Source organism: Vitis riparia, chromosome 4 (genome assembly GCF_004353265.1).
Source record: "Vitis riparia cultivar Riparia Gloire de Montpellier isolate 1030 chromosome 4, EGFV_Vit.rip_1.0, whole genome shotgun sequence".
In the NCBI taxonomy this organism is placed as follows: Eukaryota; Viridiplantae; Streptophyta; class Magnoliopsida; order Vitales; family Vitaceae; genus Vitis; species Vitis riparia.
In genome coordinates, this window is record NC_048434.1 from 20,368,569 (window position 1) to 20,377,238 (window position 8,670).

Here is an 8,670-nt window from a genome sequence, read left to right on the forward strand (position 1 = left end):
CATGGTGGTGAAATAACTGAAATGCCCATAGATGCCCGATCTATGGTGGTGATAATCTCGAAAGCCCAAGGATGAAAATCCCTGGTGGTGATAATCTCAAAAGCCCAAGGATGAAAATCCATGGTGGTGAAATCTGAAATGCCCATAGATGCCCGATCTATGGTGGTGATAAATCTGAAATGCCCATAGATATCCGATCTATGGTGGTGATATAACTGATCAAAGCCCAAGGATGAAAATCCCTGGTGGTGAATCTGAAATGCCCATAGATGTCTGATCTATGGTGGTGAAAGACTGATCAAAGCCCATAGATGCCTGATCTATGGTGGTGAATCTAAAACAAATGCTCATAGATGAAAATCTATGATGGTGAAATCTGAAACAAAGGGGGATGCCCTAAACAAACTGACGGTAGGGGGATGCCCTAAACAAGCTGATGGTAGGGGGATGCCCTAGGTGATAACTCGTAAAGATCGACAAATGGGTCTGACAACCATGAAATCAAAACGAGACACGGTAAACCCAAAGAGAGGGGGTATGCCCCAGTAGAAAAGCACTAAAGGGGGTATGCCCCAGTGTGACGACTCGCAAAGATCAAGAAGTGGATCAAGTGATGAGAAAAGTCGCAAAAGATCTAGTGGACTCAAGGATGGGGGTATGCCCCAGTGTGATGACCCATGAAGATCAAGAAATAGATCGAGTAGTGAGAGAAACTGCAAAAGATCCGATGAACTCAAGGATGGGGGTATGCCCCAGTGTAGGATAGTAACTAACATAAGACACGGAATCTCACCATACAAGACACTCCAGGATATGCTCAACAATGATGCAATGAACAAGATATACATAGCCTCAATGAACAAATGCTAAAACAAGACCAAACATCACCAAAACTATGCTGACAAAGCAAAACCAAAATAATGGATCAAACAAATGCTGATCAAGACTCTAAGCCTGAAATGTAAGCAAATCAAGACACGACGTGTCAACTATCAATATGAGTCTATCATCACAAGTGCATCAACAATCTAACAGGCCCTACCATCACGGAAGATGTCGAACCTAATGTCCAAAGGCATGTGAAAACTCAACTAGGAGCTCGAGACTAGTCTGTGTCTTCCTCTGATCAAAAGAAAAGGATAAGGTCATGTAAGACAATGAAATATGTGGGCTCAAAAGATGTGAGGCTCTGATAGGATGGATATAGGTATAACGGTGTCCAATGAAGGATGTATGGGTGTGTATCAAAGGAGAATGGGTACCCAAGTCGGACCAAGTATGCTGAGAAGACTGAGCCTAGGGTGCCAACAACTCTATGATCCATCGAAAGCGACAATCATAAACAGGAGGTGAAATCTCAATGTCAAAATCAGCAGGGTGGGTATGCCCCAGTATAAATGCATCATCTCAAAATGGGTAAGCCCTCAGTGCAAGATAAACCCTGGGAAGTATGTGTCTGGCATAAACTGTCATCTCACAAAATCATCACCGACGAGTGGGCTATGCCCCAGTGTAAGCATCTTCGAATCAAACATCAATGAGAGGAGTACAACCAATCATACATCATCTGATCAAAATGAACCTCTGCTCCTCAAAGTCATCGTGGTAATGCGAAGAGAGTATCTGACCTCCTCTAAAGAAAGAGCATGTCCCAATGTGAACTGGCATCTCTAAGATTAACCGCCAATGAAAGGGTTATGCCCCAGTATAGGGCAAACCCTGAAATGACTAAACTCCGCTGCATGCTCTCATAAGTGCCCGTGTCCTGATCCAATCATCTCAAAAATATGTCAACAATGATGAGAAGGCTATGCTCCTGTGATCACATCAAAGATATCACCCAATCATATCTCGTACTCCATTGTAAAATGAATCTAGTCGCCTCTAAAGAACAACTAATGCCTAAAAACCATCATGGACTGAAAAGGGGTATGCCCCTGTGTAGAGTACACCAGATGAAATGCGTCAATCCTGTCTCATGCTCCAATGTGAAAAAGGACATCTGATATCCTCCGAGTAATGAACATGGCTCAAAAATCTGTCATCGACTGAGAAGAGTATGCCTCGACATAATGGTCATCCGATAATAAAACTCTCTAAGATGGCTATGCCCCAGTGTAGGGTCATACCATAACTCCCGATCCATCACAATCAGAATGCTCTCGAATCAATCCCAAGTATCGCTCACATAAGAGCTATCAAACACAATGTGTGATGTCATGGCCTCAGGGTGGTCTTAAGACGCAGGACGTAACGAAGGCTAGGGTGATAGGGTGATAGAAATGAAGGAAAACTAGGCCCAAATACCCAATGATCAAAACCCATGCCCTCATGTATAAAATGCAACATGTATAGCAAATCTCGTGAGCCATGGACCTGAAGATGCCTACAGTGAACATGGTAACAGTGATGATGCAATGAAGAAAAATCGAACTGATGACGAGAGGTATAATGATGGTGTGAAGAGAGCACCAAACCCGAAAATGAGGTCACTGTAAGAATGGAATAAGAAGTGAAATAAAAATGATGAATTAGAAGTGAAAATGAGGATGATGATGAAGCATAGAATACGAGAACGAGTGATGATCCGCTCAAATCAAATATGAAAGGAGGTCACGTCAATAACGAACACAATAATGGAATGGACAATGACCCAGAGCTCCTAAGAGAAGGCCACCCATCTCACTCTCAAAACATACAACAAAATGAATACGAAGAATGAAAGGTCTCGGGGAGCTCACATACGAACTCCTATCAATAGACATATCCAGCAAAGTGACCCTCGAACACTGATATACACACTCAATGATAGAGAATAATACACACATGTGTCCTCTTTTCTTTTCTTTTTTTTTTTTTTTTTTTTTTTTTTTTTTTTTTTTTTTTTTTTTTTTTTTTTTTTTTTTTTTTTTTGTTTTTTTTTTAAACATACATACAAATATACATGCTCTGAACGCAAACCAAGAAGCCACAAAGATGAAGTCAAAAATGGATAAACATGCTCTCAAACTTTGACGAGATGACCTTCTCAAACTAAGGATCCCTGGATCAATGTCCGTAGGATAGATAGTGGAAAATGACATGACTACCCTCCATGTAATGAACTGAGGAGGATTACCACTCGGGGTGGAAGAAGATGAAGTGGAACAAACGACAGATATAATAAAGAAGAGGATGAAGAACCAACGAGATGTGATGAAATGCAATGACGCAATGATAGGAAAAGATAATGAGAAAAAAGCGCCCCTAGGTCCAAGGCTCATGAAACTCTAACAATGCATGCATACACTGAAGGCCCCTATCCCGGTGTAGAAGGTGAGCAAGGCTATAAGAAAGAAATGGCTATGATGCTCATGCGAGGCTCAAAGGGCTAGCAACGGTCTAGATGTCAACAAAGGTAATGGGTGTGAGCTAATCCGAAATGAAGGCCACCATCCTGCGACCACGGTCTCAAACATCGTGCTCTCAAAGCCACTCAAATGATCAATACTAAAGATCGATGTCCATATGATATAACCACGTCAACCCTCTAGAATCATGCATCAAACCGTACTCCGAATGCTCCATAATAATCTCAAAGATGATCCTCTCAAAGCAAAGTGAACAACGATCTCATCGGCACGAATGCTCATCACAAACCAACTCTCATCATACAAGGTCAACCTCTGTACTCACGGCAAAGTAAGTGACAGTCTCATCAAGCAATCGACCAATCCTCTCATCGTAAGCCACCCAAAGATCATAAGATAACCCTCACCATGTGAAATCAAACCCTAGGCTCAAACTCCTCACACTCTACCTGGTCGAATCAGAGAGGGGATGTGAAGGGCTAGAAAAACCGAGGATGGAAAGGTCATATAATGGTCTCAAAGGTGATGCTGTGCAAAGCTCATAATGGATGGATGTAGGTCAAAACAAAAGCAAGGTGTGGGAAGTGAGCAAGGTACTGCTCTGATCATAAGAAGATGTGTCACAATCTCGAACCCCCTAAGTCAAATCTCTGATCCTAGGCTAATAGGCTCAATATCCTCCATGACAGGTCAAACCTCAAGACCACAATGTGCAAGTGAAAAGACACCTCAAGTCAAAAGTATAACACATCATATCACAAAACACAAACACACGTCCATAAAAGAAAATGCATCCAATGGGATAATCCGATGAGTACATCATGCAAAAGAAGGATAACAAAGACAATACTCAAGAATCGAGTTATAGTCTCTAAAAGTAAAAAACAAAACAAGACTAAACAAACAAAAACAAAAACAAAAACAGTGACTGGTCCTGTCGTCACATCTCTAGCCATAGAAGGAACAAAATCTGAGCACCACTGTACCAAGGTAAGCCAATCATGAGTCAATCGCCCAAATCAATAAGATCAGGGACTGCTGGTGAAGGGGTGTCTGCATGCATAGCCTGAGCTGAGGTAGGTACAGAAAACACATCAGACTGAGGATGCCCAAATGTCCCAGAATCAATAATGTCCTGTATAGCATGTCGTAGAGCAGTGCAACGATCAGTGTGATGTCCTACTGACTGATGGTACATACAATATAAATCAAGCCGAAACTGCGAAGGCACAGGATCCGGAAGTGCCCTAGGAGCCAAAGGAGCCAAAAATCCCATGGCCTGGAACGTCTCAAAAGCTCTACTCAGGGGTATACTCAGATCTGAAAAGTGTCTCCGACATCGTCGATGAGGGTGAGGTCGCCCCTGAGGAACTGTAACGACCGAAGGGCCGTGAACCCGGGATGGAGATCGTGTCGACGTAGCCAATGAAATGGGTGAGGAATGCTGCTGGAACACTGAATATGGGCGAGGCCGTGGACGTGAGGCACTCAAAGTAACAGATGTCGGTGAAGTCAAATGTGGCAATGAAGGCATCGCTACTCCTAGAGCTCCTCTCGATGACGATGGGTACTCCGACAAAATAAGCTCAATCCTCTCAACCCTCTGTGTCAAATCCACCATCATCCCGTAAAGAGTAGTAAGAGTAATGGGTGCGATCTCATCCGACATGGTGAACCTCAACTGAAGAAGTCTAATCTCAATGTACTCTGAAAATATCATAACCATCATGCCATCAATCTCTGCTCGGGGACCAGTCACGACACTAAAACTGTCCAAGACTCCAAAACAAACACATGCAAGAGACAAAACAAAGCAACACACGATGCTACTCGAGATAACAACACATAAAATGCATGATACAAAACAATGATAATAATAAAAAGAAGATGGAAACACATACCCAAGAATGCAACAATATCACTAAATGAAATGAGAGTACATCATGCGAAATAAGACACTAAGGTCTACTCTCGAAACACAGGGTACGAACTTGACTCACTGTCTATAAAACAAGACTCAAATACAAAGTAAAAGAGAACAAAAAAACTCAAACGACCAACTAACAATGTAGTCCCAAAATACACCAACAAGGTATACAATATCAAAGTGTCCTGTGAATATCAGTGCCCTGGGTGTCTCAAACATGGTGGGATAAGCCCGAAGAAGGAGGAACTGCATGTGTGGAATATGCTGGAAGGGAATCAGCAATCATATCTGGACCAAGATCAGTATCTGCAGTCGATATGGGAAAGCTAACCACACCACTGTCAATAAGATCCTGTATGGCATGACGTAGAGAAGCACAATAGTCAGTACGGTGGCCTACCATCTGGTGAAATGCACAGAACTCATGAGCACGAAAACGCGGAGGTAAAGTACTCGAGGGTGGCCTAGGGGCCAATGGTACTAAAAAACCAGTAGATCTGAGTCGCTCAAAAGCTCTATCCAAAGGCATCCCCAAATCAGAATAAGTCCTCTGATGTCGCCGATAGGGACGAGGCTGCTCATGTCGTGGGATACTAGTATGTGGATGCTGAAACTGGAATGAAGGTCGCACCGTGGCAGTATGAGGATGCACAGAAGAATACCGCTGAACTGAATGAGGATGACGATGCTGTAAAGGTGGGAAATCACTCCTAGGCATCGGCAATGATCTCGCATAGGGATGATAACCAGGTCGTCGATGCTGAAAGTCCGCAGAACATACTCCTCCATAGCTCTCAAATGATCCAACAACTCCTTTCCCCTCAGTATCTGGGGAATGAGTAATATCTGACCATAATCCTCTAGAGATGCCATCATCTACATCGAACAAAGCCTGAACCAATGATCTGAAATCCTGGAATGGGACCCCTGTCAGATGTCGAGCAAACCTAGGATGCAAACTCCTCAAAAACATGCTCATCTGATCTCTCTCGGTAGGTCGCTCAATCATCTCTGCAGCCTTCTCCCTCCAGCGGGAGATAAAGGAAGAAACAGACTCATCCGATCTCTGTCTAAGAAACTCAAGCTCTCTACGTGTAACGCTCGTATCACCACTAAAGGAATACTGTCTCAAAAACTCCTGCGCTAAGTCCTCCCAACGTCTCCGACGAGATGACTCTAATGAAGCGTACCATCTCTGTGTCGCGCCGCTCAATGACAATGGGAACAAAGTGAGCAACTGTGCCTCATCTAAACCAAGGGCCCTCATAACTGTGCTATAAAGTCTGAGATGAATACGAGGACATCCAACACCAGTATATCTCTCCATATCAGGCATCCTGAAACCGACTGGCAAAGTGGCTACTGGCACGTCATCAGGGTCATCCCATGAAATCATCTCATCAGGATCTCTCATCTGCCTAACCCTCCGCTCAAGTCTGTCCATACGAGAACGAGGATCCTCAATAATGGTAACAGGTGTGACGATGGGTGGAACGACAACAGCCTGATCATATGAAGTCTGTGTAGCTGGCATCTGAACAGGTAGAACAGGTGGTGGAATCATATCAGACGACGTGTCCTCGAGCACTACGTGCCTACTCTGCTGAGTATCCATCCTCTAACTCAAACTGGTCAATGCCCCCTGAATCGAAACCACAGAAGTGATAAGCTAAACAATCGAAACTGACTATGAATCCATCTATAGCAGCTCAGCAGATACGAATCAACCTCTATCCCACTCAACCCAGGGCACTGAACCAAGACCGGGACTACAAACAGACCCCTACGAAAGAACCCAAACAAAATGACTCAAACACGACTCATGCAACGACACAGGATGCAACGAACAATGACCAACACATGATACAATACAACCCGATACATGACAAGGTGTGATACACAATCCCATGATGACAATCAAAATTTGGATAGACGATAGAATCTCTAGAGTCACATGAGTGTCTAGTGTGAGATAACTACAAATATGACTAAAGAGTTTCTACCGATGATCCAGAAAATGATCGAGGGTAAAGAAAATGAATGGGGTGTGAAGAACAACACTATCACGAGATCGATACTCAATCTATAACAAAATATCCTTGACTCAACCTTCAACTCGAGCTCCATAAGAGAAAATATAATAAGGTGATCAAGGCGAATCTCCCGAAAAATGTGTGAATATGAAAATGTGCCTTTCACCTTTCTGTAATGAAAATATGAGCATCGAGTCGAAAATCGAACCAAGGATCAAACAAAGAATGAGGTACCAAGCCCGTGATAAGTGTACAGTGTAAAAACAAGATGATCGTGATCGATGAACATATCCCAAAGCATCGAGTGAGTGACAACAAAGTGAAGAGGTGTGTCGAGCCAAAAAATGAGAACGAAAGCCCTAAGGAGAAAACATGCCAAACTCATCAAGTGAAAAGCACAAACTAAGGCGACAAGACGAAATGTGATCCAACCGATACTCAAACTCATACTGATCTCCGAGCACTCTCAACTGGAGACTAAAAGAGGGAGTGTCGAATCCAAAGTGTAACCACAGAGGCTCTGAAGGCCCTCAGATGCACCCACGTGTAGGGAGGGAGTCCTAATCGAATGATCTACGGCTCAACCTACGAGGTGAAGGTGGCTCTAAATGGATATGGGTGGACTTTAAAAGATCCCTAGCAGAAGCGATCATACCCTCCGGCGGTACGCAACCCTCTGCACGCCTCCGAAGAGACGGGGCACTTCCATGCAAGGTGGTCATCACCTCCACACATGCACTACCTCGACATCCCAGGGGGTTTCCTATGGTGAAATCTCTCAAACTCTCAACGCTCAATAGTCAACTAGAGTGCACAGTGATGGTGGGGTGCATGCCGAAAACCCTATGAATCTAGAGCAGAAGAGGAAACACACTGGTCGCACAACTATCCATGAAACCTAGCTCAGGGCTATACAGGTCTTCAATGATCGGACTCCAATCAGCATCAATATGTCGGTCTCCTCCAGAACGCTCCCGTACATCGATATAGCCCGTCGCTAGACCCTACTCCTAAACTCTGGCTCGGTCAGAGAACAAGCACACAGAAGGCCTCACACTTGCAAAAGTGAGAACCGAAATGAAGGAAATGACCGATACCAAGAGAGTTGGAGGTAAGGGGATAGAAGTGAGGCCCACATGGACAAACAACATGCAATCAAGCAAGATGAGGGCAGTCATGCAACACGCAATCAAGCAAATCTCAGATATATCATCATGTACACACAACATAAGCGAGAACACGACAATCAAGACTGGTGATACAAACATCATGCTCAAAGATGATCAAAATAATATACAAACCAATGGATCAGCATGTCGAGCCGAGTGATATACAGTGGTGAGTGTATGCATGTGAAGTG